This window comes from Talpa europaea (assembly GCF_964194135.1).
Source record: "Talpa europaea genome assembly, chromosome: 9".
Taxonomy (NCBI): Eukaryota; Metazoa; Chordata; class Mammalia; order Eulipotyphla; family Talpidae; genus Talpa; species Talpa europaea.
Window position 1 is genome coordinate 48,077,494 of NC_140076.1, and position 23,678 is coordinate 48,101,171.

The 23,678-nt window shown below is 37.7% G+C and overlaps 1 protein-coding gene across 5 annotated transcripts in view; it reads right to left on the minus strand.

Annotated features, from left to right (window-relative positions):
* Window positions 1–23,678, minus strand: part of AK5 (adenylate kinase 5) — a gene marked incomplete at both ends in the record, with an annotated part of 234,571 nt that overhangs the window by 161,061 nt on the left and 49,832 nt on the right. The gene's annotated exons all lie outside the window — the stretch shown is intronic.

Here is a 23,678-nt window from a genome sequence, read left to right on the forward strand (position 1 = left end):
AATGCAAAAGAGGTTTTTGTACTCACTGAAGTAAACATTTAAAAATTTGCAATACTGTTCATATACCTAGAGGGTGAGTAGCAAACATTTAGGTAAACTACTTTTCACTATGATAATATATGCAATAAAGAAAATGATGAAACAACAAACATAATGCTTGCTATGCCCTGTGTTATTCGAAGTACTTTGTTTATATTGTCTCATTCTTCCTTATCGCGCCTTTCTTCTCATTGAGGAATTCCTTTTAATAAAGGAGGAATAAGAGGCACAGGTAGGTTAAATTATCTGCCGAAAAATGTCATAGCAGAGTCCTGATTCTAACACACACAGTTGAGTTCTAACTCTGTTTCAGTTGCATTCTATATATTTTACTTATTTGTGATAACAATGTACAAAGGAAGATTTATCTCCCCATTCTAGAAATGATAAAACAGATACAAGACTTGCTCAGGTCACATAGATAGGAAGTGATTGAATTTGAATTTGGTCAAAGCCACTTTGAGAGCAAAGTTGGTTTTTCTTCCTTCAATGCCACATCCCAGCAAAAACATGTAGTACATGTGTCAAATAGAGAAGGGATCCAGAAATAGGAGATTGAGAGGGGCTGGGAAAGTCAGGGAAATGAGGTGAGGTAACAAAGGACAGCAGAAGAAGATCTGAAAAGTAGAATGGAACAGAAAGGACCAGACAGGAATAAAGCTTGGGAGGTTGACCTAGGATTGCATGTTTGGAGACCAGGCTGGAAAACAGAGTTTATATTGGCTTGTGGATTGGTATTGTTCTTTCTTATTTCTGATAATTTTCTTCTGGATTTCACTTTGACACATATTAATTATGTGGCCCCCTGTTTCTTCCTGAACACTCTTTTTATCTTCTACAGATCTATAGCTTCTAAAAGGTAAGGAATTTCTCTTGTTCATTTTTTACTCTGGTCTATATAGACTTAACATGTGTTTGTTGACATTAGTTGAATTGCTGGTTTTGAATTATTCTAGACTTTTAGATAAGGTTGTTCACATTCATGGATTTAGAGTTAGTTTCTTTCTTTAAATGGAGTCCCTTCGGCCAACATGGAAATACACTCAAGCCTCCCTTGCATGACAAAAAACCAAAACCAAACAATACATAAAACAATCAAAATCTCTTCCCTCAATTCCGCTTCCCTGCTAACTATTGTTTTATTTTTCTTCTTTCCTTCACAGTCAAAAATCTTGAGTTTCTGACACCTGCCCACCCAGTTTCATTTTCTTGCCTCCCACTTATTCCTCTGCCTACTCCAATCTGGTGTTTCTCATCTGTCGATTCTCCAAACAAGCAATGGATGATAAAATTTATGAGCTACCTCCCAATTATTTAAATGAATAGGCTTTTCCCAGTCATCATCTTGCTTAATTTTTCAGAGGCTTCACTGGGTTGTTAACTCCTCTCTTCCTGGAACACTTTTAACTTAGTGTCTTTGATGCTCAATTCTCCTTTCTCCCACATCTTGGGCCACTTTTTCTTCCCCACTTAATATCTATTCACCAACAATAATACAGCCTCACTGTATTAATAAATGGAAACACAATCTAGTGTTTTCTATAGGTTGGGTCTTAGGAAAATCCGCTTACTCATGTAGCATATTGTAAGCCAATGTTACCTCAATAAAAAATAAAGAAAAAAGGAAATCAGTTTCTTTCTTTGTGTTGACTGTTTCATTTGACCTACTCCCATGTTATTCATGCATCTTCTTCTAAATCTTAACAAACTTTCTACTTGGTCCAATTACCAATTTCTCAGCCTCAGTTAATCCACGATCCATCTCTTGGTGTATTTTTTCAGTTCTTGGCTCTGACAAAGATAATTACCTTTGGACAATTTTTGATGACATTAATTCCTAGTAGATTTCATGGAGGGAGAAAAAAAAAAAACTGCCACTGAATTTGACATACCATGAAACGAAATAAATAATACGAAAACTAGTGAATCATTTTGGAAGTTTTACAGAGTTCAAATAAGCTTAGTATACACTTTTCCCTTTTGGAAAATTTTTTTTGGTTTCCTGCAGCTATCACATTGCTGTATTTTGTTTATTCAGTTTGTTGGAACTAAATTTTCCCAATTCTTATTTATATTCCCAGTTTTAAATTTATATTTCCAATTATTTTTGATCTTTAAGCATACACATCTGTTGAAAGACTAAGAAGAAGAAAAATCATTCTTAATTTCACCTTCCAGACATAGCCAAACACAAATTAATTTTTCATAGTAACATGATTTTTATGCAAAAATGTCCTTTATTGGCTTGTGGCAAAAATAGTTTAAAAAATTTTATAATATAAATTAGCAGCATCTTTGGAGATCTCTGATTTTATAATTTTTTTCACTCTTTGTTTTAGTGAAGGCAATTTCCCCCCATATAAATACCAGTTTTAGTTTAAACCAATCATTATAAATGATCTGAATTTATAAAAATAAGCTCCTTTCCTCTTTTTTTATTTTTTGAGGGGGCTGAAAATTTACTATTCAACTGGCAAATCACATTATTGTGGCAAAAATTATAACCATGTCTGAGGTAAGAAAAAATTTCTCTGAAGCATGACTCATTTTAAAATTGAAAGAGCCAAGGATAGAAGGCATTCGAGATCTGAGAACCCTTTTTTAAATAATTAAGGTAAAGTTCTACTTGTAGTCAAAGGAAAGGTTAATCCTTTGCTTTTCTCTAATGTTTTCACATTTTAGCTTCATCTCTGGAAACAGAGTGCACACTCTCTGGGATCAGGCGCTGTCTCAGGTCTTTTCTGGCTCTCCACAGTGACCTGTAGGTGCTTCATAACTATGAGCTAGAAGACATGTGGATCAGAATAAGTAAAAATTTCATTTGTGACTTACAAAGGATTCTCACATCCTTTTCTGACTTCAGTTTCATGTCAATTCAATGAAGCATCGAGAAGGTAAATAAATAGTCCAACCAATGTCTTACAAACATGCTCACAATATTATTTTAAGTAAAAAAAAAATTTCTAAAAGCAGAGTACAATATGATTTTAGCAATCATATTGTCAAAATATCACAGAAAAACTGCATGGAAAAGCCCCAAAATGTTAACAGTGGTTATTTCTGGGCTTTAGAATAATGGATGATTTTTGTTTTCTCCACAAACACTTCTGCATCCCTCACCCCCAGCATCTACCCACGCACAGACACTTACACACACACATGCACACACATGCATAGAACCTTTCCATAAATATTACTCGTTTTAAAAAGCATAAGATTTTTACATAAAGGAATTAAAAACAGAAGTAAACAGACTCCATTTCTTCTCCTCTTGATAGAAACGAAAGCTGTTCATCCTTCAGGCAGCTCTACTTGCCAATGTTAAGAAGCAAAATGTTAGAAAATAATATAGCGTGCATCTGCCAAGACAGATTCGTGGTTGACATTTCTTCTGAAAAAATGTCTCCCTTAAAATAAGTAGCTGTTCGTGTTGTCTCTTGATTTAGTAATTTTGAAAAGTAATGAATAGCTTTTAGACTTGGATTTCAGCTTCCCCATGGAACCCATCACTTTGAATGGGTGACTTAGGTATGATGGAGCATGTGATGGGGGAGACTTTATCACTGGGTACATGTCATCTTCCCAAAATATATTTGCATGAAGTTGTTTGGCACAGTGAAGTGCTTAACAAACGCAAGCTATTATTCATTATTATTACATGGTATTTCCTAGCGTTTTGGGTATAGCTATGGATTACAGTAAAAACTACAGATATCATTTACTTAACCACACACGTGATGACTACTTTATTCATATTAGTTTTAATCCTTAATTAATCTTTAGAGTTAGATAACTCCATCATCATTTTTTAAAATTTTTTTTTAAAGATTTATTTTATTTATATAAGAGGTAACAGGCCAGGTGCATGGGAGGGTGAGAGGATTCACCAGAGACAGAGCGGGGAACAGAACAGGCAGACTGATGAAATACACTGCTGAGGGAGCAGTGGGCGAGACGGGAGAGGTCTGCTCATCATGTGGGTTGCTCCGAGGCTGGTGGGGAAGTTGTGGACAGCTTCACAGCGCTGCGCTCAACTGTCTGAGCCAACTGGGAGGCCCTCCGTCACCATTTTATAGAGGAGAATACTCCAGATTAAATGCTTGTCATAATTCAAACTCTAGCCTTTGTGACTTCAAAGCCAGACTTTGGCCCACTATACCACAGTACATTTTTCTTAATGTCATATTTATCATTGAGTCACTTATAGCATTTCCCTACCATGGGATACCTTTGAATATATTTAGAAATTCAGCTGGGTTTCTGAATGATTCAGGTATGAAAAAATATAGGAAACTGGCAGTCAACATTCTTGTCTACTGAGACCATCCTCAGAGAGGGAAGAAGGGGGGAACTTTTAATGAAGAGAGAAAAAGCAAAATTGGGAGAAGAAAAAAGAGATAAATAAAAACTAAGAGTCTATCAAATTGCTTCTGCAGGACTTTTATAGCTGGTGACAGGTCTGGCAATGCTTTTTTCAGACTGTTGAGCTGCATTCAATTTTCTTAGTTCATCATTTCATAGAAGCTGCATCAGCCACCTTCTTGAGCCTTAAAAAATTGCCACAGGAACACAGGAATTTCTCTCTTGCCAGAAATTCAATATAGTAAAAGAATCAGGATGAGAAAGCAGCACAGCATCTGTGCTTGCTATAAAATTTCTGGCCAGTACAGAAGGCAATACAGGCTTCCCTCACTATACAAAAGTACAATGTTCCTATTTGGTAGGTTAATTATTGGGTTGGGAAATGCGCAAACATTTTTTCCATAAAAGTTAATGATAACAGCATTCCCAGACCACCCACCCCCCCCCCAAAAAAAAAAAAAAAAACAACTCTACAAAAGCAATGCCAAACGGGAATGTTCTACTTTCAGACAGTGGGGAAAAACTGTTCTATAAAAACAGTAATGATAATATCACACCTACCTAGGAGATGGGTATTATAAGGTTTAGTTTCCTGATCACAAACCTGAGGCCCTGAGTCTGAATAACTTGTGCAAGGTCAAAAGCTGGTAATGGACTAGAACTGTGACTACTTCGCCTCTGACATCTAAACTTACAATTACCATCCCAAATTTTCTCTTTAGATAAATGGAGCTGCTTTCACTTACCTACTTACCTGGCTGTGTTTTTTTTTTTTTTCTTTTCTAGATTATTCTCTTTATGTCTCCAAATCCAGATGTGATTAGGCTGGTGAGTATGCTTTACTCAACAAGTATTTATTAATCACTTAGTGTGTGCCAGGAAGTGATCTAGGAATCTGGGATATCAGTGGGCGAGAAATCGATCAAAATATTTTCCTTCATCAAAATCTCACCTTTGCTTCAGTGAGATTGTATACTATTTTGGAAACTTGCATTATTTGAAGAATTCTAATTTACTTTATAAGAGTGGTGAAACAAACTAAATAAAAATCTGATGTATAATTCAAGACTTAAAGTTTGATCTCGGAGACCTAACACTTAAAAGGAAAACAAAGCATTATTTATAGTAATGCAATGACTAGAATTCTTAAAAGATATTACCTAGGATTAATTGCAAAGAAGATTTAAAAGAGCTCAAGCTTAAGAGTCTTTTTGACTCCTTCTTTCCCCATATACATCAACCTCATATATACATGTAAAATATATGTGTATGATATATGTTACATATTCATATATTAAGACATATTTATTGAGGATCATCATATAATTGACAATCCATTATATGCTCTGTTCACTTAGTAAATACATCTTTTTTTAAAATGTATTTATTTATTTTCTTATATCATTGTTTATTTTTGTACAGTAATTTATTTCTCCCCTCAGGTGTAATCCCAGGGTTCTCCCACCACCACAGCACCCATCATCCATCACCACAGTCCCTTGTGCTCTTCCCTCCCCTGTTTTGACCCCTCTCCTTCCCACTCCCCTGCAGGATGCCTCAGATCTATGGTCTCCTTGCAAGTTCTGTCTCTTTCCTGACCCTTTGTTTGGTTTCTCTATATTCTGCATGTAAGCAAAACCATCAGACATTTGTCTTTGTCTTTTTTTTTTTTATTTATTTCGCTTTAGCATAATCCCTAATAGAGCTTTAAGGTGAACTTAAGGCTCTAAGCCATGTGCTAGAAATAAAATATTAAAAGCAACAGTAAAATTATAGAAAGAAAGTAAACAGTAGAATTATAGCAGAATGATGCCAGAATCATAAAGAAGTAGAATTATAAAATAGAATAATTGATATGATTGGGATCAAAATGGGATTAGGGGAACTCAGAGCTGGCAGAGTCTTTGGTGTCAAGTAGTTTCGCAGAGATTAAGCCACCCCACGTATGACAGCCCAGTCAGGTCAAGACAGAGCAGTGAGGTTGTCAGAACTGCAGGGAAAGGGGAAAGTGTGGGCACAACAGCCCCAAGCTGGAGAGAATTCAGTCTGTGAGTCACTGTAAGTTAAAGAACGCAGTTGAGACCACTGAAGTCTCCTATGTCTTTTTCTTCTTTTCTCTTCCAGCTTTTAAGCAGCACTATCATTTCACTGAGACTGGAATGGCACGACACCATTATGAAATAGCCTACCTAGGCAATTCTTGGATATTAATTGATAATACTAAATTTCAGTGTTTTAGGATTCTGATTGAGTTGATGAAATGAGTAGCCAGTCAGAAGTAAGTGGGCAGTCTTCCGACGTCACTAATAAAGCCAAGAGGATTTCACCTGAGGCTTTGAGATCTTTTGAGACGGATTTAGTTGGAAATGACTGTTGCATTAATCACTCAGTTGTAAAGGACTGTATTGTCTTTTTAGACTTCTGTCAGAATTAAATTGTCAAAGACATAAATTTTAAAAGTCTTGGTAGAAAAACTAAAAAGAAATATTACCAAGTATACATCATGCGATGGTGGTAGCTGTATTTAGATTTTTTAAGCAGAAGTTTCAGGATAGAGGAAAAAAAAATCACATCTTATGTTGCACAACAATCTTGGTATTTTCAGATTAAATTTTCAAGGAAGAAGCATGATTCTTTACCAAAAGAGTCCATTGTTTCTCTTTTTCTTCCTTGATCCTGAAATTGACAGCAATTGTAGAAATTGTTTGAAGCAACACTCTGGTATTTTCTGAGAAATCTCTCATGGTTGCTGACACCTCCAAACAACCTGTGAATTGGCAATGGCTAGAGGCCAGACCACAGGAAAAGCCTGAATTTTTGAAAGTCTGAGTCTAAACACTACCAAAAAGCAACCTATCCAGTTCAAAAGAATGGAGTCGAAGTAAGGTCTTGGACACATTCAACTTACTAGAACTAATTAATTCCATCCAATTCAATTTATGCATTAACTCAAGAAGTATTTTTAAGCACCCTTTATTTATCTGATTCCATTCTGGAGGCACAGTCTCTGCTAATGTGGCCACTAGAGAGAATGAGGTCATGCTACAACTCACACGCCTGCACACCTCTTTTCTACAGTCAGTCCTTGTTACTTTAATGAGATCTGAAAGCCAAAAGTCAATGTTTTCATTAATATATAAGTACCCCATATTAGCTAGAGATCCCCAAACAACAGAATAAGTTGAATGAGTATGTTTTTAAGATTATACTCATTAAATTCCTAAATTTATTAAATTTGCTCTATTAAATTCCTAAATCAGGAAGGAAGGTCTCAACAAGAAATTGGAATGGTTAAGATAGCATTTCTTTTATAGCCCTACTCCTTCCCTGGCTATTCAGACCCAGATTTGTCTTTTTTGTCCACCTATTCCCATCTCTAACTCTGAACTTCATTATGACCATGACTCCTCATCTAGTCATTTCAAATGCCTGATTATTTTTCTCAATGCATGGAGCAACCGTCACATATTGACCAGAGTATTTGGGTCCATACAGATCCTCAGGAGTTACCTAGAGAAGGCAGAGGTGATTTATTCCATCTGGTAGCTCTTTGGACATCTTTCTGTCATAATAATAGTGAGATGCATGGAAGTCACTCTGTTTATCTCCTCTTACCTCCCCTCCCCCACCTGGACTCCTTCAGAGCAGGGGCATGTCCACCCTATCCCGCTACATCACTCTATCCCACAGGAAGCATCACCTGAGGCAGTGCTTGGGGAAGAGACTTCCAAGAGAGTCTGGTTGGGGAAAGGCAAGATTACTGATGAGGGAAGCCAGTCACAAAGACCATACAAGAGCTCACGCTGAGTCTGAAGGATAAAGCGGGCAGACCAGAGGAGAAAGAGTAATGTCAAAATGAGACACGGAGTGGGTGAGGCAAGTGTCAGGCTGTGCAGTTTGGGGTGATCTGAGAAAGGGTAGCATGCTCTTATACTTACCTGAACTGAGACACCTGGCACATGTAAGACACTAAATTTTAATATCTACCTTACAGGATTGAGTGATTAAAAGAGGCAAATATTTGGAAAGCAGCTGACATAGCATTTGACATAGTATGCTAGTTAGTTCTCCACATCTCCGAGAATTATATTTCTTATTTTGTTACGAGAATAGTTGGATATCATTGGCCTCTTAGCGCCTTCTTGCAGTTCACATTAATATGCAATTATCAGTATCTTTTAAGACTATCTTGAGAAAGATGGGTTAACACTTTGCTTGAAGATAAGTCTGACTCAGTCCCTAATTACTAACTCAAACCTCATTTTCCTTATTTACTGGCTTTGGGATTTACAGTGTGTTCCAGAACCTCTCTGAGTCTGGTTTTTTTTTTTTTTTTTCTTCATTAAAACTTGAAGGACTATTGTGAAAATTAGATACAAAGTGAATAAAGATCTTGGAACACTAAAAGTACTGAATGAAAAATAGTTTTATTAGTAAATACAGACTCTAATTGTTTTTGATAGATTTACTTATAAATGTACTCATCCTATCTCTTTAAATAGAGAAAACAGGCTTTTTTTTTTTAACCATGAAATATCCACTACCTGTAGGTTGGCTTACTTAACATTTATTCTAACTCCTTTTTTTTTTTTTTTTGGTTTCTACCACATCAGAGGCTGGGATGCTAAATAATTCATTTCCTAGCCTCCATTAGAAGCAGGGGAAGTGTGAGTTAAAATGGAGGGAGAGGAGGCATAAAGGAAAGGCTTTCTTCCCTAATGAAGGGTATTAAATGTGACTGGTGAGTACTTTCTCCTAACTCCTTTGTCCTATTTGGAATGTGGATTTGACCACTAGAACAACAGCAGCCATTTTTGTTACAGGGAGGAAATACATTAAAGAGGGTGGAACAGAAAGAGAAAAGAAGCATGGCTCTTTGATGACATCATTAAGTCACTGTACCAGCCCTGGGTCATCCATCTCTGTACTTATTTCTATTTATTTATTTATTTTAACGATTTATTTATTTATGCATGTAAGAACTGGGGTATAGGCCAGAGATGCGGGGGGTGGTGAATCCTCTCACCACCCCCTGGATTCACCAGAGACAGAGTGGAGAGCAGAACAGGCAGACTGACTGAAATACACTGCTGAGGGATGCAGCGGGCAAGACAGGAGAGGTCTGCTGCGCCATGTGGGTTGGTTCCCTGGCCGGCCAAGGATCGAACTCATGCTGTAGAGGCTGGGGATAGTTTCATAGTGCCGTGCTTTACCCCTAGTGCCACCAGGGAGGCCCTGTACTTATTTTTATACAAGTCAAATAAAATTGTTGAAACCACAGCTATTCATCTATTAAGTACTTATAATCAAAAGCATCCCTGACAGATATAAATCTTTTATTTCCAATGATAACTGATTACCCTGCAGTATTTTAATGAAATTATGTCCTCATATCTATCATGGCTATATGCCATAAAAATAAATGGTTCCAGATATGCCACTAATATTTGACTTAAACACTAATTCACTCGCTCAATGAGAATTTGGAAACATTTGTGGGAAGAATGATTGGTGATTCAACTGGTTCTGGTATCTCTTTGCTTGAATTTTAATGTCACTCACTTCAGAGTGCTTCAGCTGATCACAGTCCTTACACATTCCTTTCTTCCCTTTCAACTGGGCATTGAATGCTATTCCTATTCAAGTAGGAAATCAAAATGGTTCAACTGGGAAAGTTCACATTGTATCTCATATGTAGGTAACTAATGAGTATTAGTTTTCCTTGGAGCACTTTTTTAGTTACTCCCATGTTTGTACTTGTTTCCAGATGGTTGTAGATCTTGCCCCATGGAGAATGAAACCATGCATCACAACAGTCACCGTCCTGGGTTAGGCCCTGTTAAATCCCTTCCAGACACTTCCTCTATTCAGTGTTTCACACAGAGCTACCCGCTTATTACTTCTAGTTCTGTAGTTCTTTGCTCGAAGCCTTTAAAGCTTGACCACATCCACGAAATATCCCTTCCTCCTTAGCCTTCAGTACCTTTTGCAATTTGACCCAGCACATCTCCCTCTTCTTTCTAATTCTCACTGCTCTGTTCACTACCTTACCTGCTTGTGTCTACTTATGACTGCTTAAAATGCCCTTTTTTTCCCATGACTGGGTTCTACTATTTCCTATCTTTCAAGGGCCAGTGTTTCCAGTAAAACAGCCCCTAAATCTTTCCAGAAGAGTCACTTCCCAGCTCCTGTCTTTTCCTGACCTCTTATATCTCTATGTATGGCACTTACATTTTCCTGTGCTGTATCCACATTATTGACACTTAGTGGTTTTATTGCACTTCGCCTTTTTGTGCTTTGCAGATCTGCATTTTAGCTTACTGAAGCTTTGTAGCAGTCCTGCTTCTAGCATGTCTGTTCTGCCATTTTTCTTTTTTTCTCTTTTTTTAATTTATTTTTTTCTTTATTTTTTACATCATTTTCATTTTTTTTTAAAGATTTATTTATTTATTTATACAAGAACTGGGGTAGAGGCCAGATGTGTGGGAGGGTGAGAGGATTTACCAGAGACAGAGCAGGGAACAGAACAGGCGGGCTAATGAAATACACTGCCGAGGGGAGCAGCAGACACGACAGGAGAGGTCTGCCGCGACATGTTGGACCCTTGCTGGCCAGCTGGCCGGCTGGGATCAAACCGGTGCTGCAGAGGCTGCAGAGGCTGCGGACAGCTTCACAGCGCTGTGCTCAACCGCCTGCGCCACCAGGGGAGGCCCTTATTGTTCATTTTTGCACAATGTATGCATTTTCTTCTTGGTTATAGTCCCCATACAATTCCCACCCCCCCTTGTTTTGATCCTACTCCCTTCTTCCCACCCCCACCCGCACCCCATAGCGTGTGTCTGGTTTATAGATGCTTGTTGATTTTGATTATTACTTCATTGTAATAAGTCTTTTCCCTGTTCCCTTATTTAGGTTTTCTAAATTCCTGATATGACTGAGACCATCAGGCATTTTTCTTTTTCTTCCTGGCTAATTTCACTGAGCATGATCCCTTCCAGCTTCATCCATGTTGCTGCAAATTGCATGAGTTTAGGTAAGCTATGGAAACAACCCAAGTGCCCAAAAATAGATGACTGGATCAAGAAGATGTGATACATATACACAATGGAATATTACTCAGTATTCTGCCATTTTTCCAACAGCAAATGCTCACTTCATGTCTCTATGCCACACTTCGGCAATTCTCATTACACTTCAATTATTATTATTATTATTATTATATTGGCTAAAATGATCTGTGATCAGTGATTTTTGATGGTATTGAGGTCACTGTATTGGGGCTCCATGAACTGTGCCCATATCAGACAGTAAACTTAGGAGATAAATGTGTGTTCTTATTGCTCCACCAAGTGACAATTTACCCATCTCTCTCCCTCTCTTCACACCTATTTTTTTGAGACAGCGATATTGAAATTAGGCGAATTAGTAACCTTACAATAGTAGGAAGTATTGCCTATCACTGGCTTTAATTAAAAACTAAAAGCTTGGTGAGGAATACATATCAAAAGCCAAGATAGGTTGAAAGCTAGATCTCTTGCACCAAACAGTTAGCTAAATTGTGAATGCTAAGGGAAAGTTCTTGCAGGAACTTAGAAGTGCTACTCCAGTGGACACATGAATAATAAAGCAAAATAGTCTTACTGCTAAAAGGAGGCAAGTTTTAATGGCCAGAATAGAAGATCAAACCAGCCACAACATTACTTTAAACAAAAGCCTAAACCAGAGAAAGACACTAACTTTTCAATTATTTGAAGGCTGAGAGAGGTGAGGAAGTAAAGTTTGAGGCTAGCAGAGGTTGGTTCGTGAGGCTGAAGGAAAGAAACCATCTCCATAACACAAAAGTGCAAGGTGGAGAAGGAAGTGCTGATGTAGGGAGTGCAGCAAGTTATCCATAAGATTTAGCTAAAGCAATTAAGGAATGTGGTCACACTAAACAGACTTTCAATGTAGATGAAACATATTGGAAGATGATGCCATCTAAGACTTACATAGTTAGCATGGAGAAGTCAGTGCCTGGACTCAAATCGTCAAAGGACTGACTGAAATTTCTATTAGGGACTAATGCAGCTGCAGACTATAAGTTGAAGTTAATGCTTATTTACCATTCCAAAAATCCCAGGGCGCTTAAGAATCATGCTAAATCTACTCTGCCTGTGCTCCATAAATGGAACAACCTAATCTGGACAATAGCAGATCTGTTCACAACATGTTTTACTGAATATTTTAAGCCCACTATTGGGACTTACTGCTCAGGAAAAAAAGATCCCTTTCAAAACACAGCAGCCCGTTGATAATGCACCTGGGACCCAGTAACTTTGATGGCATGTATAAGATTGATGTTGTTTTCATGCATGCTAACAAAACATCCATTTTGAAGTACATATTTATAAATACATTTTGTAAGGCTATAGCTTTGATAGATAGTGATTTCTGTGATGGAGCTGGGAAAAATAAACTGAAAACCTTCTGGAAAGTAGTCACCATGCTAAATGCCATTTGGAACATTTGTGATTTATCAGAAGGGGTCAACATATCACTATTATTTTTTTAAAGATTTATTTATTTATTTATTTATACAAGCATTGGGTACAGTCAGAAAGTGCGGGAGGGTGAGAGAATTCACCAGAGCCAGAGCAGGGACCAGAACAGGCAGAGTGATGAAGTACACTGCTGAGGGGAGCAGCGGGTGGCAGGAGAGGTCTGCGCACCATGTGGGACCCTCGCTGGTGGCCGGGGATCAAACCGGTGCTGCAGAGGCTGCAGGCAACTTCGCAGCCCAGCGCTCAACCGCTGCGCCACCAGGGGAGGCCCAACATATCACTATTAACAGGACTTGGACAAAGCAGATTCTAAACCTCATGGGTGACTTTGAAGGGCTCAAAACTTCAATGGATGAAATAACTGCAGATGTGGTATACATGCAAGAGGACTAGATCTAGAAGTGGTACCCGAAGACGTGACTGAATTTCTGTAATCTCACCATAAAACTTGAACAGAGGGGTTGTTTCTTATGGATGAACAAAGGAAGTCATTTTCTGAGATGAAATCTAGTCTTGGGTGTAGATGCTGTAAACATTGTTGGAATAACAACAAAAGATTTACAATATTACATAAACTTTGTGGATAAAATAGCAACATGTTTTGAGATAATTTACTCCAATTTTGAAAGAGGCTCTGCTGTGCATAAAATGATATCAAGCATCATTACATGTTACAGAGAAATCTTTTGTGAAGGCAAAAGTCAACTGATGCAGCAAACTTCACTTTTGTCTTATTTTAAGCAATTGCCACAGCTATCCCAGCCTTCAGCAGCCACCCTGATCAGTCAACAGCCATCAACATAGAGGCAAGACTCTTTACCAACAAAAAGATTAGGACTTGAGAAGGCTAAGGTGATCTTTAACATCTTTAAGCAATAAAGAATTTTTTAATTAGGGCTTCCCCTGGTGGCGCAGGCAGTTGAGTGCAGCGCTGTGAAGCTGTCCACAGCCTCTGCAGCACCGGTTCGATCCCTGCCGGCCAGCGAGAAGCCCACATTGTGCCCCAGACCTCTCCTATGTCGCTCGCTGCACCCCTCAGCAGTGTATTTCATCAGTCTGCCTGTTCTGCTCCCCACTCTGTCTCTGGTGAATCCTCTCACCCTCCCACGCATCTGGCCTGTATCCCGATTCTTGTATAAATAAATATATCTTAAATTTTTTTTTTAAATTAAAGAATGAACATGGTTATTTTTAGACATAGTGCTACTACACATTTAACAGACTACAACTTAGTGTAAACACACTTTTATTTGCACTGGGAAACAAAATAATTCATGTGACTAGCTTTACTGTAATATTTGTTGTGGTGGTCTGTAACTGAACCCACAGTATCTCCAAAATGTCTGTACATCATGTGTGTTGCTGAATACAAACTCCACAAAGGTAAATGTGTCTCTACTTCATCTTTGTATTCTCTCCAGTGCCTGACGTGGTCCTTGGCATATGGGAACGTTTTCTTGTTTGGCATGCAACACGCCCTCAATAAGCTTGTTTGAATGGGTGGCTACAAAACACAAGAGGAAGATGAACTATAAGACTCAAATTAGACAAGTACAGAACTGCTGCTATGGTTTTACATTTTATTTGTAGACCTGAGCAAGGTCTAGAAGGCCAAGAAGAATACTGGGAAGTGCAAATAAAGAAAATACATGGCTCAACAACTGGTCATTTATAGTTAAATTTCCATCTTGCAATGTGTGCTCAGATGAATCAGCCTTATGGTCTTAATTATTTTTCTTGTGTTACCTAGTTAAAATTACTTTTCAAAAACCTCACAATGTAGCAACAGAATTCATTTCTTTTTTATTCTTTCCTGAGAAACAGAAATGAAGAGATTATAGCTGAATAGAGCTGCTTATCAAACAATAAGAAAACAATAATGAGCTTCTTCTTCAAGATATGGAGTGCTTAAGTGTCATGTTTTAATAAAAGGACAAGGCAGCAATCATAATTGCTGCCACTGGGGTCAGTGTCTTAGATCTGGGCGGAGGCTCCCCAACTCTTGTGGGGTCTGGGGCAAGCTTCGCTTCCATGTGCTATAGTGTTCTCATTCTAAAAAGGAGATTACCGTAAAAGTGGCCGTATGGAGACTTGGTAAGGATTAATGCCCTATCACCCTTGAGCACTCTGAATAGCAAACACATAGTAAGCACTCAGGGATTGTTAGCTATGGCTTTTAAAGATACCATCCATTTATAATCTTTGATTGATTGTATTTTCCTGACTGGCAGTCCTACTTCTTCTTTTGTTTTTTCCTTCTTGCTTGTTTTTTTGTCAGTTAATCTAACTGTCATGCCTTTTCTCTTTAAAGCTACTGATCAATTCCAATTAGGTTGTTCTTAAATGTGAACAAAAATTAGTTCAAGAACGTTATGAAAAAATATTATTTTCTTACTTGCGCTTATAGTAAAACTCAGTATGACATTTTAAAGTAAATGAAGAACTAATTCTGGAAGGGTGGAATGTTCATGGACACTAAAGTCAAAATTATTGCTCATCTGGGAAGGTGATCAGCAAAAAGTGTGTGTGTGTGTGTGTGTGTGTGTGTTTACATTTTCCTTAGGGAACGGTAGGACTGAAACAAGCTGTAGTATGACATCATATCCAGTAACCAACTATCTACTAATCAGCTTTATTTTACTTTAAAAAAATTACAAGTAAAGACAAATCTATTGTGGAAGCCAATTCCATAGAAATAGCCTAGGCATAACTACAGGTCTACCTAAAACTTCTCAACAACATCAGTTGGAGTTATAGTTCTTGTAATGGGAAGCTTCTTACCCTAAATCTTTCAGATGTTTTATTTATTTCATGGTTATCATATGAAGGCCTTACTTTATGTAATTAAAGATTTGTGCCTGGGGCTTTTTGGACTCCAGTTCATGGATATCTGTAATAATAAAAATCAATCAAAAAAAGGCTACACCTTTTCAGGGAAGGAAGCATTTGTCTTTTTAAGTTCTCCCTCATTTTTCCTGTAAGCACCTGGATGAAACGCAATGAGAATATTGCATTTGTTATGTGAGCGTTCTCACCATTAAGTGCTGACAGCAGGTTTGCCATATAACCAGCATCAATTCCTCATTTAAAAGGAGACGCATTCGCTGAGTCATTTGGTTTGCTCTATGCCTGTGGAGTGTGAATATGACTGATACTGGGTGAGCTTTGGGTATGGGTAAGTTGTGAGTCAGGATGCTAGCTTGTTTCCAAGACAGAACACCAGAATTAGCTATAAATATGGTATCTGCTTGTCTTCCCTGTTGTTTTGATGCTGTTTAGGAAAAGCGTAATTTGCCCCAAAACTGTGGCTGTTACTTTGCTATATGTGGGTTGCCACTTTGTAAGCACACAGCTTTAACTCTCAGTGCTTTTATTTCTTTCTATAAAAAAGACCAGAGAACAAAACTGGCATAATCATTGTTTAGTTATTTTATTTTATATTTTAGATATTTTATATTTTATATTATTTTAGATATTTCTCTTTTACTTGTGAGCTGTCTACATTGAAGATTGAAAAGCATTAAGTTTCATTCTGTAAGTTACCATTCATTTAACTTAAAAATACTTTGTGCAATTGAACACAAAGTTTCAGAGGGCCATACATCCAGGTTCCTATCATTACCCTAGCAAATGCCATCCAGAATATCTCTATAGCTTCTCTTAGTTAGTAACCTTTGGAAATTCCCCCTTGTCTACCAGGTAGGAATTACTGGAGGTTTTTTTTTTTTTTTTTTTTTTTTTAACATGACAGTGGATGTTTAAACAGGATATAATAAGTGATGGTATTTAAAAGGGAACACATCTTTGCTATGTTTTATATAATAAATTCATCCACTTCAAGCATTGAGATGCAGTAACAAATTTTCCTCCCAGTAATTTTAGGAGAATGGGTTTGTTTGGGTAAAACTTTTTCAAGTGTTTTCATCTGTCTTATGTTAGGTGGAGGTGGGTTGCTGAATCTGCTGAGGGTTTGTGCTAGTCAGTTTTTTTCCACACCATACTGCGCAGTGATCTAGCAGAGATGGTGATAATTAACCATTGGCTGTGCGCTGGGAGTTTAAGCACAAGGATTCTTGTATTTTAAATGTTTGTGTTGATGCCTATGAAACTTGAAGCTAATTATCACATAATTAGTCAACAGTCTGCCTAAATTAACTTTTGTTATTCCTTTTTATTTTCTCTTTGGCTAGGAGTATCTGGTGGGATGGAAATTACATAACTTAAGTGGTATATCCACAATATATAATGGAGGTATTCTCTAACTTGAAGGTATTCTCTAACTTGTTTTGGGGTAATTCAAGCAAATATAGTGCAAAATGGGGTTGTCAGGTGCTCAAGGACAATGTCTGGTGAATGAACATAATCAGAAAAATAAGGTGCATGTTGGAGTTTTTCCTAAAATCAAACAGATTTGTTTAAAGACTTTGTTTGGAACAATGTCATACTTAATTTTTTGTGCTAAAAATGTCCTTTCAAACAGTGGCAACAATAAATGGGATTTTCCCTAGTACCCTCACTTAGTAATATAAAAAAAAAAACCAACTTGAGAAATGCACATTAAAGCAATAATGAGATACCATCATACACCTACTAGAATGGCCAAAAATCCAAAACACCAACAACATCAATTACTGGCAAGAATGTGAACAAAAGGAACTCTCCCTCATTCATTCATTGTTTGTGAGAATGCAAAATGGTACACTTTGAAAGACAGTTTGGAGGCATCTTAAAAAACTAAAAAAAGTTAGAGAAACAAAATAAAGGGTCAAATAAAGCCAAACTGATAACAAATTCTAGAAATCAGGCTGTAGAACCAGAATGGAAGGTGGAGAGGAGAGAAGAATGTGATGGAGAGCACCATGGACCATGGGGGAAGACTATGGATGTTTTGGTGGTAGTTGTGGGGTATAAAACAATACCTAAGGGCCTCCCTGATGGTGCAAGGAGTTAAGACACAACCTATGAAACTGTCAGTAGCCACTGCAATATAAGTTTGATTCCCAGCCAGCAGACATCTCCTGACTTGCCTGCTGCTCCCCTCACCAGTCTATTTCAGTCGATCTGCCTTTTCTGCTCCCCACTCTTGTCTCTAGTGACTCCTCCTCCCACATCTCTGGCCTGTACCCCAGTTCTTATAGCATAAATAAATAAATCTTTAAAAAAAAGGAAGAAAACAACACCTAAAGGGAGAGATCCCATACCTGTAAATCACAATGTTGTAAACAAATGTTACCTCACTGAAAGAAAAAAAAAGAACAAAACTAAATATATTCTTACCATAGGATCTAGTAATTGTACTCCTCAGTATTTATCCAAATAAAATGAAAATGTATGTCCACATAAAAACCTGCATATGGATATTTGCAGCTTTATAATAGATGCCAAAACTTGGAAGCAGCCAAGATGTCCATCAGTAGGTGAATGGATAAACCATAGCACATCTAGACAATGGAATGTGATTTTGAAAAAAATAAATGAGCTATCAAGCCATGAAATGACATGGAGGAAATGTAGGTACATGTTACAAGATGAAAGCAGCCAATCTGAAAAGGATACTGTAAGATATCAATGACGTGACATTCTGGAAAAGGCAAAACTACGGAGGGAGTGAAAAAAGGAGAGTGGTTTCCAGGAGCCAGGGTATGGTGAGAGGTGGCGAGGGATGAATAGGCAAAGCACAGAGATATTTTAGGGCAGTGAAAATGTTCTGTGTGAAATTATAATGGTGAGCAGGCTAGATCAGATCAGCTGTGGCTGCTTACAGAAGAGGTTATTATCTGCAGCCTCCCCTGACCTGGGGATTTAAGCCAAGATAATAACTAAATGGCCTACTGTTGTTAACCAGAGTTCAAAGCATCTGGGTCCTAATAACAGGAATGAGCACCCAAGAGCAAGGCTCTGTATCATAAATATGAAAAGAATAAGTCTGTGACCCTGTCTCAACCATATTCCCCTCCCGATGCTGTATCTATTGCTAACCAGAGCTTAGAGGTTGAGGCTGCTTACCAGATCAGAGGGAACAACAGTGCCTCCCTGGTGGCACAGGGTCTAAGTCTCAGCACTATCAAGCTATTGCCAGACACTGCAGCATGAGTTCGATTCCCAAAGGGCTAGGGAGAAACCCACATAGTGCAGCAACCTCTCTTGTCTCTCCCACTGCTCCCCTCAGCAGTGTATTTCTATCTATCTGCCAGTTTTGCTCCCCACCCTGTCTCTGGTGATTCATCTCACCTCTCATACTTCTGGTCTACACCCTACTTATTATATGCATAAATAAATAAAAATAAAATATTTTTAAAAAGAAGAGGGAATAACAGGAAATACTCAAACTTCTCAATGAAAAAGATATCTAACTTAGACTATCTTACCAGCGACTATCATTCAAGACAAAAGGAGGGGTAAGAACTTCACAGAAAAACATAAATGAAAAGAATATATCAAAACCAAGTCAGACATGAAAGAAAAACTAAAGAGATTTATTATAAAGCAACAACAAAACTCAATGATAAAATACATAAAAGAAAACACTGCTGATAAGTTTCATTGCATCAATGATAAAGATGTTTTTGGAGACTCATTTCTTTTGCCAAGGAAAATAAAAGCAAAAATAAACAATGGGGATTATCTCAAATTAAAAAGCTTTTTACACATCAAGAAAAATATAAGAAATTATTTGCACATTACACAACTGATGAGGTGTTAATATCCAACTTATCCTCATTATCCAAGATATATAAAAAACTCACTCAACAATAGAAAACAGACAACCCAGTTAATAAATGGGGAGCAAATCTGAATGGAAAGTTCTCCGCAGAGAATATCCAGAGGCCAATAGATATATAAAAAAATGTTCAAAAGGGACATGCAAATCAAAATCACAATGAGATACCATCCCACCCCTGTGAGAATGACTATATTGAAAAGATTCCCCCAATACAAGTGCTTGAGAGGGTGTGGATAAAGAGGACTCCTAATGCATTGTGGTTAGGGAATGCAAACTGACAACGGTTATACATCATTAGGACTAAGGCAAATTTCCTAGTCTCCGCCGTACTCAAACTTTGATGAAAACTTTTGACAAATTTTGGGCAGTCACAGTATCTTAATCTATAATTAGAAGTGCAAAGCTGTAAGAGACATGATGAATAATTACATCCAACCTATGATAAGTTAAAAAAGTCAATGCATAAACTTGTTTGAAAAGATTCTATGAAGTTCCCAGCATACTAGCCTTGTGATTTCGTATCATTAAATTTACACTTGCACAGATGGCTGTATACAGTTATTTGATTAGGTTTTCTCTTGAATCAAACTGTGTGTAGTCTTTAGTTAAATCTGCCAACAAATACAGTCAATAATGAAATAAAACAAGAAAAAAGAATGGGTTTGTGTGTTATAATTCTATCACATTATTCAGACGCAGCCAGTTATACAGCTTGATTAAATGGACGACGTAGAAGTTAAAGAAAACATTGGCATAGTTTTATAACTAACAGATACTTTTTTTTTTATAGAGGCATTATTTATTTATTTATTTATTTGTTTTGTTTATACATGCACTGGGTACAGTCAGAAGTGCGGGAGGGTGAGAGAATTCACCAGAGCCAGAGCGGGGAGCAGAGCAGGCAGAAGGACCAAAGTACACTGCTGAGGATAGCAGCGGGCGGCAGGAGAGGTCTGCGCGCCATGCGGGACTCTCCTCCGGGGGCCGGGGAGCAGCCGGGGATTGAACCGGCGCTTTAGAGGCCGCGGGCAGCTTCACAACCCAGCGCTCAACCGCTGAGCCACTGGGGAGGCCCTATAACTAACAGATACTTTTAAAGAAAAAAATTGGGTGATTGTTTTGAAACCTAAATATTTTGAATTTCTTCAGTAATTTATCTATGGAATAAAAGCAACAGAGTATCACCTTCCAAGAGCATGGAATTGTTAGTAGTAATTGTAGGTTCTAAAAGATGGGCATTAGAGGGGGATGGAAGAGAGAGAAAAAACATGAAAATTATAAAATAATATCAATCACCAAAATTGCCCTTACAATGTTCCAGGCACTGTTCTAAGCACTTGAAATCCATTTACTTCTCACAAAACATGGAGGCACGATGAATAACCATACCTATTTACAGGGCAAGCATCTGAATCATAAAAGGTAAGAGCCTGCAGGAGGGCATATACAGGTGGTAGGTGGCCCAGCTGGAATTTGAGCCAGGTGATGTGAATCCGTGGCATGCCATATACACCACCTCTGCACTGCTATTTTTTGCCACCTTACCACACATTATCTCTTCTCATCTGAACAACACTGCAATAGGTCAATTCATAGACCAAGTTCTGAAACATCATACATTTATGAAATGACAAATATTCCACATCAAGGGTTTCAAACTCCAAAGTCCTAAGGAAGAGAAGCAATAAGATGGGGTTTCTCTACAGTACTGAAGAGGGATGTGGTTGGTCTCTTAGTCTTTAACCTTCACACCAAAATAAATGATAAATCCTATCTGTGGGCAGGTAGAGGGTCTGTTCTACTCTCTAGGGAATTCCAACTCATAACAGAGTGCATTCCACATGCATCCCTCATACATGAGGACTTGCCACACGTATTTCTATGCAACAGTCATCACATTTAATAACTCATTATTTAACATGCCTTTCTCCATAGACTTTAAATTCTAATCATTTACTGGGAACATACTATGTAACAGACATTTAGTGTCCTAGGTACCTAAAATATGTCAGTAAAATAAAGATCCTTATCCTTTGCTTATTTAGCTTTGTACCTCTGGCACCTAGCAGAATGTGGCACCTACTGGGTCTCAGTAAATATTTATTGAATTAACAAATAAATCAATTTGGAGGGGCAGGTAGAAGTAAAAGAAAATGCTACAGGGAAAATGAAATGTTTGGGTTTGATCTATTAGCCTCCAGATTTTATTAAAATCTTAAAATGCTTATGATTAATAATGATGATTGTTGTATGCTCTAGCTCATCTTTAAAATAAGAAATGATACCAAATATATTTTAATTCCAAAAGTGAACTATGGCCTGGGTTCTGAAGGACACATGTTCAAGATGTAGTACTTGCTCCTTGTCAAACTAAAATTTCCAATTATGTTCTCCAGAACTTAGCCTGTGTTTGTGTTCATCACTTTCCAAAAGGTGACTGCAAGGCATGTCTTTCCCAATAATTAGAGGAGATTATCTTAAAGTTCAGTTGGTTTTAGCAGTGAGGTTACAGACTGTCATCTACATTGTTATTGACTCCCGCAATTAGAGGCAAAGGCATTTCACTTCTGTGCAAAATATTAGTAAATTAACAATTCCCACTCTGCATTCATTTTGGAAATCTGCTTTGCTTGTGATGACGAACGTGACAAGCAGGGAGTAATCAGAGACACTCTGGTAATACCTTAGCCTTGCAAATATCAATTAAAACACTGGCTCTGCACCTAGCAGTTGGGGTTTGGTCTGTAGGGTAAATATCTTTTATCATGATAAAATACAGAAGGCAATATTGGTAATTTGGAGAGAAGCAAGCAATAACCCTAACAAAAAATAGCCACAGACACATCCATCCTAATTTCCTTGAGCCTTTCCTATTACTAACTGTTCTCATTTAGACAATAAAATGAACTCTGGCATAATGAACAATTTTCAGATGAGATTTATAACTCCCCGACATGACAACTTTGACTCAAAGAGCAAATCCTAATAAATATTTCCTTATACTGCTAAAAAGACAACAAAGACATTATTATTCAAATGTTCTGACAGTCTCTTTCAGATCTAAGGGCATCTCAGTCAATGAAGTGATTTTTAACCCGGGTTTGTCAGGTCTCAGGCATTCCGTGGGTAGGCGTCAGTGGATTTACATAAATTCTGTGAAAAGTATCTATGTGCATTTTATTGGGATGGGCATTTATCATTTTTATCAGATTCTCTACAGTGACTCGTAATCTTACTAGATGAGACTCTGTAGTCTGGTGAGAAAGCCAAGGTCAGAGAGAAAGTGGCTGCTGAGGTCATCAGCCAGTTGTATTGTCTTCATCCATAATATGCCTTCTTCAGATAGCTTATGATTCTCTTTGTTGCCTTCATTTTAATAGTAGAATCTCTGCTATTATGGGGATCATAAATTTAGCTGAGATCCACTATATGAAGGTCCTATATTCTAATAACTGTATTAACTATATATTCCATCTTATCCTTCATTGGAATTTTGAGTATCGTTAACCACACAATAAACCAAACGTTCATGAAAACATTAGTATCTGCGTTGTGGCAGCAGTTTTCCTGTCTGCCTGTGACTACGTAGGTGTTTCTCTTCACCTGCAAACCTTCTCCGTTTGCAAAGCAGCAGAGGCAGCTCTCTCCCAAGGCTGCCCACCTGTGACTATGCAGGGGTCTCTTTTAACAAACCTGTTCCTTTCAGGGAAAGTTCTTCCTGCCCGCTTGTGTCTGTGCAAGCACCCTTTTTCCTTTCTTTCCCTTTTTATAATAAACCTGCCCTTTTGAATAAAAAATATTTGCATTGTACCAATGGTGCAGAATGATCAATGCCTTCAATTTTCAGACACCATCACTTCCTCATAACATGTCAAATCTTTTGGAAACATTTGGAGCCATCAGAATGTCATTTTTTTATGTGCTACATTATGACAAAGTGTAACTTACAAGTTCAGTATTACATTATACCAACCATATGAGTTATAAGTATACTAATTTTATTTGGTTTCCAA